Source organism: Desmodus rotundus, chromosome 1, assembly GCF_022682495.2.
Source record: "Desmodus rotundus isolate HL8 chromosome 1, HLdesRot8A.1, whole genome shotgun sequence".
Lineage (NCBI taxonomy): Eukaryota > Metazoa > Chordata > Mammalia > Chiroptera > Phyllostomidae > Desmodus > Desmodus rotundus.
The window spans coordinates 170,484,750-170,497,198 of NC_071387.1; positions in this window are offsets into that span (position 1 = coordinate 170,484,750).

Genomic DNA, 12,449 nt, shown 5'->3' on the forward strand with positions numbered 1-12,449 from the left:
CATCTACCTTCCACTACAGATGCAGCAGTGAGGTACCTTCTTCCTTGGCCTCACTGGAACCTAGGGTAGCCACACAACCTAGGCTTGGCCTAAGAGGTATAAAGTCTACTGGAGGCATTTGGGAAAGTTTCCTTTTCCTTCTAAAAGGGACAGATGTGAGAAGAGAACTCACTGGCACTACGCGTCCCTCTCCTTCCTGCCTTGAATATGAATGTGATGGCTGGGAGTAGGGCAGCTATCTTGTGACCATAAAGCATGAGGGCCAAATCTCCATAGGCAGAGCAAAGCAATTCCAGCAACTGCCTACTTCTAGAATTCCAGGAATATGCATTCTGCCATTTTCAACTACTTTTTCTTTTATTTGCAGATTAGTCCTAACTAATGTGGAAGATAAAACTTAAGACCAAATGAGAGTGTTAGAGAGTAAATGGCCTGAAAGATGAGTGGGAGGTGGATTCAGTGAGAGTGGAGAGGTCAGGAAGGGTTGGTTAGAGAAGTCAGGGGCCATGACTATATGGAAATGTAGCAGATGGGATGCAAAATGACATCCTAGACTGGATGCACCAAGAATCCCTGTTCATTGCTGTCACTGAATCTGCATTTCTAAAGATAATGTTGTAGGTCTTGTTCCCTGAAGTGTAACACATGGCTGCAGACATCCTGTGTGACTGGAGGCAATGTGGGGTCATGTGTGTGAGCAAGGGCTCTGGCATTAGAGGGACCTGGGCTAGGGTCCCAGCTCTACCACAAATTAGCTGCATAAATTTGAGCTCTTTGCATAGTCTTATTAAAGCTCCAGCTTCCTCATCCCTAAACCAGGGTGACAAAAAATAATTTAAGATAATGTATAAAGCACAAAAACATTCCTCATTACACGGCATTCAGTAATGTGAATGGTAGTTATTATCACTTTTGCTGTCATCAGGTTAATACCTGATATTAATATTATGTTGTCCATTTTTACATGCCACCACAAGGATGCTTTCTTAACCCTCTCGAACCCAATTGTCCCCATCTATTGGATGGGAACGGCATCTCTCAAATCTGTATTAAATGTTAATGAGGATCCTTGTGACATTGTTTTTCTTTGAAGCAAATTTGCCTGGACTGTGTAAATAACACATAGCATTTTGTTATGTTAAAGCCCTTTAAATATACTTTGAGCTCTAAATAACTATGTGACTTTTTCCCCAGTAGAGTATACAAGAAATATGTAAGGCAAGAACATCAAAACTTTAAACAATGATCCTTAGACTCCGGGAAGGCTTTGGAGTTGCCATAGCATGGAGTAAATTGGCTTAGACTTTGACAATCTCTAAAGAAGTTTGGACCTCAGACATGGCCTGGAAAGTTCAAGGGCATGAAGCTGTCTCTTTTAGTAAGACTTTCTTGTATTACACACAGTCCTCGCTGTCAACAAAAGTTGAGGAATAGATGGGAAGATTAAGGGTAGGACAGTGTTAAAATGTCAAAAAGAAATCTGGACACTGCCATTTAAATGTGCTTTTGAATTCGTGAAAACTCCTCTCCTGTTATCTAGGCGGTGCCTCTTCAAGTAAGTAAGATCCTCTGAGCACGCACGGGAACAAACTCATGTGTACACATATGCACACTCACTTCCACGCATTTCTTCTTGCTTTAATTTGGATGCCTTTCCAAACTTCCCCCTCCTTATTCGTTATCTCTTAAAAGGCTTTCTGACACTCCTGATCAAAATTTACCATTCCTGTGTTTCCTTAGATATTGCTTTTCACTTTTAAAAATTTTATAGGCATTCCATGCTCTCAGTGAGGGGAGGAAGTGGGGGAGGAAAGGGGAGATGGTGGGGGAGGAAAGAGAGAGGGGGAGAGAGAGAGAGAAACAGCACCGATGGCATGACCCATGAAGGAAAGGATTGCTAGGGTGGACTCCTGCTCTGCAAAAGACAATATCAAGAGAATAAAAGATAAGCCACAGACTGGGAGGAAATATTTTCAGAAGACACATCTGATAGATTACTGTTATCCAAAATATACAAAGAACTTTTGTAACTCAATAGTGGGGAGGGGGTACCTAAACCTAATTAGGCCGAAAATCTTAACAGACATCTCACCAAGAAGACATACAGATTGACAAATAAACATATGAAAAGACGTTCCACATTATACGTCATTAGGGAAGTGCAAATTAAAAGAACAATGAGATTACACTACACACCTGTTAGAACAGCCAAGATCTAGCACGCAGACACCACCAAATGCTGATCAGAGGTGTGGAGCAACAGGAACTCATTCATCGCTGGTGGGAATGCGAAATGGTACATTTTCTTTGGAAGACAGTTTGGCAGTTTCTTACTAAATTAAACATACTCTTACCACACCATTCAGCAATTGCTGTCCTTGGTATTTACACAAAGTTGTTGAAACTTATGTCCACACAAAAACCTTCGCTCAGATGTTTATAGCAGCTTTATTCTTAATTGCCATAACTGGAAGCAGCCAAGATGCTCTTGAGTAGATGATTGGCTAAATACACTGTGTGATACAGCCTGACAATGCAATTTATTCAGCGGTAAAAGGAAATGAGCTAGCAAGCCATGAAAAGATATGGAGGGATCTTAAACGTATATTGCTTAGTGAAAGAGGCCAATCTGAAAAGGCTTTGGCATACTATGTGATTCCAACTATATGATACTTGGAAAAGGTAGAACTATAGAGACAGTAAAAACATCGGTGCTGGCCAGGGGTTACCAGGGAAGGGGGAATTAATAGGTAGAACACAGAAGAATTATACTGTTATTTATGCAACAAATTGTTTATTTAAATGAATTACAGTATTTACAATTAAAAGAAATGGTCAGTATGCATTCTTTCACACACATACATATACGTGTCCAATTATCCATTATTGGACTTCCCCTAGCCCTCAAGATTATTGGAACATCTTCAACTTTACATCTGTATTTTTCTTTTTCATCCCAATTTATTTTATATTACATATATTCTCATTCAATAATTATTTTGTCACCTTCATTTTTTTCATATACATGTGTATGTTAATAACAACTGTTTGAATTTTAGCTGTTTTTACTGTTGTCACTGTTCTCTGCCATTAAAAAAAAAAAACAATTTTCCCATATTTGTGTTCTTTCTCTTGATTTACTTTTCATTTGGCCAGGAATTTTTTGAGTAACTTTTTTTCAGAAAAATGTCTGTCCCATGGAAGAATGAGAGAATGTGGTACCTCTTGAGGCTGGGCTGCAGACCAGACCTAGCTGAGGTCTGGGTAAGGGAGTGCAGGGCACACGAGCCTCTGGACCTTGAGACTTGGCGCTGCTGGAGATGCCACAAGCACTGCTCGAAAAGTTGCATTAACTGACATCTGGCCTTAACGTTTATTATCCGCACACCCAAACTACCAGCAGTGGCAAGAGGGAGTTAGCACTGAGCTTCTGGCCTGGGACCATCTGGCCTGTAAGCTGTGTGACTACCCTCCTGAAGAGCTAGCAGGTCAGCTTTGTCAGGGATGTTGAAGTGCAGCCCAAAGAGGGCCAGGACATGGACGAGTGCACCAGGAGCAGGGCTGCAGAGCCGAGCCACAGAATCTCCTTTCTAGGACCCTATTCAGCTTCCGACAGGGCTTGAATAAGAATGCACAATGTGCCAAATATTTCTAAAACAATTTTTTAAAATCGAGAACATTGTGTGAGAGGCACTATCATTTACAAAGACCCCTTTGACAGATTCCTCTCAAGTATCAGGGCGAAGGAAGTGTTTATCTCACAATGAACCAACAGGTTCCTCCTATTGGACCATTAGGACTATGAAACCATTGTGTGGTCCTTTTTCCGCCTGTCTGATAGGAAGCTCTGTTTTCCTTCAATTATTGGAACTTTCCTTAGACATGATTTGATTTTTATTTTCAATAACTTCTCCCTTCCCTTCCCCTCTTCCACTACTTGTTTTCCATTTATGTTGATCTTTTTTTTTTTTAAAAAAAGTCTTGTTATATTTGTGTTTAACAAAATGTTATACAATATTTTCAGAATAACTACACATATAGAACAGCCAGTCAGGAACTAGTGATTCTAGTGTGTCAGACTGAGTAATCCAATGTTGTGTACCTAAGTGCCCATAAAGGTAAAAATAATAAAATATTTTCTGGATGTTGGTAAAGGTGTAAATAAATATTTTAGAAGTAGGTATATTTTGAGTGGTTCTACCGTGTGTCCAGCCCTATGCTAAGAAGTACAATAAATCAAAAGTTGTTTCTGGAGACACTAATTTTATTGGATAGGAAAGCCTTACCAACAACCATAACTACTGGCTTCTATTTATTACTTGCCAGCCATGTTCCAGGGGCATCCTATACACTTTCTTATGTAATCCTCACCCTCAAGACTCCAATTCAACAGACCAGGTTTGCTCCTCGATTGCTACCCCGGTGATTCTAATGTATAGCCAGGGCCGAGAATTTCTAATCCAATTATAAGATAAATAAGTATTAGGAACATAATGGACAACAGGGTGGCTGTAGTTAACACTGTAGAGTATGTTCGAAAGTTAAGAGAGTCAATCTGAAGAGTCTAATCATTTCCAAATATATGCAAGTCAATTCATTATGCTATAGATTTAAACTTATACAGAGCTGTATGGCAATTATTCCTCAATACAACATAAAAAATTTTAAAATCTTGTGATATCTTGTGTACATAGATGTTATAATTGTTTGCTATATGAACTTCAGATAATGTTTTCAAGAGACAGCACTAGGTTATCTCCAGCTTGGTATTATGTCATAAATCAGCTCAACAGAAAACTGCTCAGATGCTTTTGGAAAAAAGAAAAAGAAAAATGAGTAACTACCAACGTGCTTATCTGCTTTTGCTTTCCAGAAGGAAGTTTAGAAATTCCCTGCTCTCTGTAGCATTCAATCACAACTGTCTGAAGCATGACCTCAGGCTTAACTTGTTGTTAAATAAAGTATTCTAAAGCTGTACCTCTCTTCACACATGTAAAGTGTCAGCCTGTAGTACAAGAACAGGACAGTCCACTTCCACTATCGCCACTCATCACATTAGCAGCAAAGTTTCAGAAGAGCGCCATTCATCACCACGACTGCTCCTTAGAATTATGGTTTTGACTGGAAAATACACCATACGTTCTATGACTAACCTACTGGAATGAATTTATTTATGGAGCTCTCATTTCAGAGCTCAATGATTTATAGTCCAAGCCTTCACGAACCAAAAAATATGGATAACTTCATCATAATGGAGAAAATGTGCTGGTCACTTGATTTCATATTTCCTGTCGTCTTAAGAGAGGCCTCGTGCCACATGGCTCAGTGGTAAAGAAGACAGGTGGCTGCCTTCAAAGATCTCAGTGTGCTGGTGAAGGAAAGCTCTTAAATAATTGCCATCCATCATAAGACACAGAGTAGAGAGGAGTGAACAGTAAGCCTCCAAAGGCCAGAGGGAGAAGAAGTTAGGCAATTAACTTCTGAGAAAGGAACTCTCTTAAAATGTTACATTAGAAAAAAACCCACCCTATGCCTGGTTGCTCTTCCTTAGCTGAAGCTGCTGTCACAAAATATCATAGACCTGGTAGCTTATAAACACCAGAAAAACAGAAATGTATTTCTCACCATGCTTCTTGGGAAGTCCAAGATCACAGTGCTGGCAGGCCAGACTTCTCGCCAGGCTTCTTCTTGTGGCTTGTAGGCGGTACTTGATGCTGTGCACCCTCTCTTGCATTCACGCTGCATGCATGGAGGGACGGCACTCTGGTGTCTCTCTTATAAGGGCACTAATCCCACAAAGACTCCCACCCCTGTTACTTTATCTAACCCTAGTTACCTCTCAAAGGCTCCATTGCCAAATACCATCACACTATTGGGGGTTGAGGGGCAGGGTAGGGCTTCAGCTTATGAACTGCCATGACGGGGAAGAGGGGGAAGACCTTTAGCCCACAACACTCCTCCTTCCTCTGGTAACCACAAATCTGATACCTTTTCCTGTGAGTTTTGTTCATTTGTTTTTAGAGTCTTCATATGAGATCACACAGGATTTGTGTTTCTCTGTCTGACTTACTTCACTTAGCATAATGCCCTCAAGTTTTATCCATGTCGTTGCAAGTGGCAGGATTTCCTCCTGTTGTTTTATTAATTTTTAAAAGGATTTTATTTATTTACTTTTAGAGAAAGGCGAGAGGAGGAAGGGAGGGAAAGAAACATCAATGTGTGGTTGCCTCTCGTGCACCCCCTACTGGGGACCTGGCCCACAACCCAGGCATGTGCCCTGACTGGGAATCCAACTGGCCACCCTTTGGTTTGCAGGCCGGCACTGAGTCCACTGAGCCACGCCAGCCAGGGCAGGATTTCCTTCTGTATGGCTGAATTATAATGAGTTGGCCAAAAGGTCTGTGTTTTTTTCCATTAAAAAAAAGACACATTTTTCATTTTCACCAATAACTTTATAGATTTGGATATTTTGAATATACTGGCTATCTCCCATGTATTATAATGTTGATTTTCTCAATTAATGTCTTGATTTGATTGCTATCAACTTCAATTGGTCTACCCAACTGTGGAGCACCATCCAGCTAGAAATCTCCAGCCTGGAACTTCGTAAACCACTTTTGACATGTTCAAACTGTCATAGCACCTTCTCCACACACTGCACAAGTCTTTTTGTGAATTTCAGTTGTATTTTTACCTTTCTTGAAATAATAAAGCATAATATGCTGAAATGTTGCATATTTTCTTCCATCCTCAATATTAAAATGACTACACAAAAATTTACTAATTTTGATAGGTTTTTTTAAATGCACACTGATATGACAGCTGTCTCAATACAATCTAACAAAATTGTTTCAAATGACGTTAAATACAACTAAGTGCTCCTAGAGCCTTCTTATGGAACAAAACAAACTTTTCCACCAAGCCAATATTTCATTGTATATATATACCACGACTTTACCCATTCATCTGTCAATGGACCCTGGAGTTGTCTCCATGTCTTGGCTATTTCAATAATGCTGCAATGAATATGAGGATGAAGATACCTTTTGGATTCGTGTTTTCATTTCCTTTGGATCTATTTCCAGAGGTAGAATTGCTGGATCATTTGGTAGTTCTATTTTTTAATTTTTTTGAGGCACGTCCATACCATTTTCCATAGTGGCTGTACCTGTTTGCAACCAACCAACAGTGCACAAGGGTTTGCTTTTGTTCGGCATTTGTTATCACTAGTCTTTTTTTGTTTGTTCTGATGGCCATTCTGTCAGGTGTGAGGGGATATTATTGTGGTTTTCATTTGCATTTTCCTGATAATTAGTGATGTTGAACATCTTTTTATGTACCTATTGGTCATTTATTTGTATACCTTCTTTGAAAAAAATAGCTATTCAGGTCTTTTCCCCATTTTTAAACAGGATTATTTTGTTTTCTGCTTTGAGTTGTATGAATTCTTTATACATTTTGAATATTAACCCCTTATTAGACATGTAGTTAGCAAACATTTTTTCCAATTTTTGTAGTTTGTCTTTTCAGTTTGTTGATTGTTTCTCTTTTGGTGCAGAAACCTTTTAGCTTTATGTATTCCTACTTGTTTATTTTTTATTGTTTTGCTTGTTCTTTAGGTGTCATATCCAAAAAAATAATTATAAAGACCCATGTCAAAGAGCTTTTTTTCTATATTTTCTTCTACAGTTTCTTCTATGTGTTGCAGGTGTTACATTTATGTTTTTAATGCACTTAGAGTTAATTTTTATAAGTGGTGCAACATAGGGGTGCAGCTTCATTCTTTTACATGTGAATATGCAATTTTCCAGCACCATTTATTGAAAAGACTTTTTTTTTTGACAAATACTATATGATTTCACTTATATGTGGAATGTAAAGAGCAAAATAAACAAGCAAACAATATAGAAGGAAACTCATATGTACGGAGAATACACTGATGGTTGCCAAAGGGGAGGGATGTTGGAGGGCTGGGTAAAAAAGGTGAATGGATTAAGAAATACAGATTGGTAATCACAAAATAGTCCTAGGAAAGTAAAGTACAGCATAAGGAATGTAGTCAATAATATTGAAATACTATGTACAACGCCAGGTAGGTACATAAAATATTGTGGGACCACTCTGTGAGGTATATGATTATGTAACTACTATGCTATACACCTGAAACTAATATTGAATATAAACTATAATTGAAAAATAAAATGAAAAAAACAAAAAACTTTCTCCATTGAATATCCATGGCTCTCATCAAATATTAGTTGACTTTCTAAGCTTGGTTTTTTTCCTGAACTCTCAATTCTGTATCATTGGTCCATTTGTCTGTTTTTATACAAGTACCATATTGTTTTGATTATTATAGCCATATAGTATAGCTTGAAATTAGGAAGTGTGATGCCTTCCACTTTGTTCTTTCTCAGGATTGCTGTGGCTATTTGCAGTGTGTTGTGGTTCCATGTAAATTTTAGGGTTGCCATTGGAACCTTGGTAGATATTTCACTCAACCTACACATGGCTTTTGGTAGTATTAATTCTTCCATCCATGAACACATGGCACACTTTCAGGTATTTTTGTCTTCTTTGATTTCTTTCAGCAATGTCTTATAGTTTTCGGAGTAGAGATCTTTCACCTCCTTGGTTTATTCCTAAGTATTTTTTATTATGCTATTGTAAACTGTAGTGTTTTCTTTATTTCTTTTTCAGGTAATTTGTTTTCAGTGTGTAGAAAAACTACTGATTTTTGTAAGTTAATTTTGTATCCTGCAATTTTAGTGAATTTGTTGATTAATTCTAACAATTTTTTAGTGGATCTTTAGGATTTTCTGTCCATCTGTGTTGTCACAGATTGCAAAATTTTATTCTTTTTTATGGCTGAATAATATTTCATTTTACATACATACCATAATTTCTTTATCCATTCATCTATAATGGACACTTACTTAGGTTGTTCCATATCTTGGCTGTTATAAATAATGCTGCAGTGAACATAGGGGGGCATATATCTCTTTGAATTTGTATTTTTATTGTTTGTTTTTTTTTTCCTTTTTAAATTACAGTTGACATACAATATTATATTAGTTTCAGGTGTACAACTTCATCCTTAGACATTTACATAACTTAAGTGATCACCCTGATGAATCTAATACCCATCTGACACTATACATAGCTAGTAAAATATTACTGACTATATTCCTTATGCTGTACTTTACATCACCTTGACTACTCTGTATTACCATTTTGTACTTCTAAATTTCTTCACCTTCTTCACCCATTTGCCCAACAGCTTTCTCATCTGACAACCATCAAAATGTTCTCTGTATGCATGAGTCTGTTTCTGTTCTGCTTGTTTGTTTATTTGGCTCTTTAGATTTCATATATTAGTAAATTGTATGGTATTTATCTTCCTCTGACTAATTTCACTTAGTGTAATACCTTCTAAGTCCATTCAGGCTATTGCAAATAGTAAAATTTCATTCTTTTTTATAGCCAAGTAATATTCCATTCTACATATGCGTCAATTTTCTTTACCCATTCGTCTACTGGTAGACACTTAGGTTGCTCCCATATCTTGGCTATTGTCATATTGCTACAATAAACATACAGACATGTATGTCTTTTTGATTTAGTGTTTTGGGGTTCTTTGGATAAATACCCAGAAATAGAGTTGCTGGGTTATTCTTTGTCTCTAGTTATAGTTTTGTTTTAAAGTCTAGTTTGTCTAGTATAAATATTGCTACCCCAACTTTTTATTGTTTTCATTTTCATGAATATATTTTCCATCCCTTTATTTTCAGCCTGTGTCTTTCAATCTGAAATGACTCTCTTGTAGACAGCATGTGGAAGGGTCTTGTTTTGTTATCCATTCAGCCACCAAATGTCTTTTGATTGGAGTATTTAATTCATTTGAATTTAAAGTAATTGTTGATAGATATGTATTTGTTGCCATTTTTTAATTCACATTTTTATCTTTTTTTTCCCTTCTTCTTAAAGAAGACCCTTTAACATTTCTTGTAATACTGGTTTGATGGTGATGAACTCCTTTAGCATTTCCTTGTCTGGGAAGCTCTTTATATGTCCTTTGATTCTAAATGATGGCCTAGCTAGGTAGAGAAATCTTGTTTGCAGTTTCTTGTTTTTCATCACTTTGGGTATTTCTTGTCAGTCGCTTCTGACCTGCAAAGTTTCTGTTGAGAAATCAGCTGAGAGATTTATCGCAGCTCTCTTGATGGTAACTAACTGCTTTTCTCTTGCTTCTTTTAAGATTCTCTTCTTGTCTTTAACCTTTGTCATTTTAATTGTAATATGTCTTGGTGTGGGCCTTTTTGGGTTCATCTTGTTTGGGACTCTCTGTGCTTCCTGGACTTGTATGTCTATTTCCTTCACCAGGTTAGACAAGTTTTCTGTCATTATTATTTTTTAAAGGTTTTCAATTTCTTGCTCTCTCTCTTCTCCTGGTATCCCTATGATGGGAATATTGGTGCACTTGAAGTTGTCCCTGAGGCTCCTTACGCTATCCTCATTTTTTAAATTCTTTTTTCTTTTTGCTGTTCTGATTGGGTGTTTTCTGCTTTCTTATATTCTAAATTGCTGCTTTGATTCTCTGCTTCATCTACTCTACTGGTGATTCCCTGTAATTTACTTTTCATTTCAGTTGTGCAGCCTTCACCTCTGACTGGTTCTTTTTTATGGTTTCCATGGCCTTTTTTATGCTGTTAAAGTTCTCACTAGGTTCCTTGAGCATCCTTATAACCGTTGTTTTGAATTCTGTATCTGTTAGTTTGCTTGCCTCCATTTTATTTAATTCTTTCTGGAGGTTTCTCCTGTTCTTTCACGTGGGACCTGTTTCTTTGTCTCTCTATTTTGGATGCTTCCCTGTTTTGGTTTCTGTGTATTAGGTAGAGTTGCTATGTCTCCTGGATTTGATAGAGTGGCCTTGTGTAGTAGGTGTCCTGTAGAGCACAGCCTCTCTGGGCACTGGAGCTGGGTGCTCCAAGAGCATCATCTGTGTCAGCTGTGTGCACTGTCCCATGGTAGTTGAACCTTGATTTCTGTGGGCATATCACTGGGAGAGATTGACCCCCCAGGTTGATTGGCTACAAGGACTTGTTGTGACAACAGTGGAAGAGCTGCTGTACAGGGGCTGACCCCATGGAGCAGGACTTGCTTCAGTGGGGCTTTGCTGGCCAGTGAGTCCAGCCATTGAGTATATCACTTGTGGAGGTGGTTGGGTTGTAATCTAGTGTGGTCTGAAACTGTCCGCTAGGTCTACTGGCTCTGGGACGCCCTGGGAGGTGCAAGGTTAGATACCACCTGTACCCTGCCTGGGACCATCCAGCAAGAGCTACAGCATGATTTTCAGATGGCTGCTACTTTTGCTGGGCTTAGAGGTGCCCAAGAGAGACCAAGCAGTAGACTCTAGCCAGCTGACAATGGTGCAAGGCCTGGGTCACTTAGCAAGAGGTATGGGGCACATTGAGGCCAGATGATGCTTGTTTGAGAGATTTTAGGAAAATCCCAAGCATAAGCCAAGAGGGGCCATTTGTATGGAGAAGCCACTGGAAAAGACTTGGGTGGGACCAAAATTTGGGTTGGGCAGGGTCAAAGGGAATCACTAGAGCAGGGCAAACAGTGTTAGTCAGATTGACTGACACTCAGATATGGCGACTGCCTGCTGGCTGTGTGTGTGTGTGTGTATGTTGCAGGGTGGGGGGAGAGGGGTCTAAGAGCCAAAGGTGGGGGTGGGATCAAGGGTGGGAGGTGGGGATGGCTGCAGTGGGGGGAGTGGTTGGGGGGGAAATGAAGACAACTGTACTTGAACAACAATAAAAAAAATTAAATTAAATTTAAAAAAAAGAAAAGGAACAATGGCCTCTGCCAGGACTTCTGTCTGGGAGAATGTTGCCCCTCCAGCTCTTGTCCCGATGCTGGACAACTCATTTCCTCCCCACAGGTCCCTGGTACTTGTTGAGCTGCTGCCCTGATTTGGACTCCGGCCAGGGGGTGTCCATGTGTTGTGGCGGCAATGAACAAACTCACATGGACTACAGAAGTCCTGTGGGGGGAAAAGGGACAGCATGGCTGCTCTCTAAGTGAGAGAGGGCCCCAACCCCTGCCTGGACAGGCTTTTATTGCTTTTCTGGGTACATTACATTGAGGATGGTCCTCATTTACTATGCAGAGGTTCACTGTAGGTGATTACCTTTTACAGATAACAAAGGAAAGAATGTTGCTAATTACTTCAAAGAAAAGAAGGTTTGCAAATCAAGGGGAAAAGTGGTTGAACTGGTTACACTCCATACTTGGGAGGTTTAGCACAGATTTTAGGTAGTCACTTTAAAGATATGCAGTAAACATTTGCTGCCTCAATTCAGGGTAGGGGAGTTTTGGCAAAAAGCAAGCTTCAAAGCAGCCTAGGTACAATGCAGGCCTGATTCCCCACGGGAAAACCAATC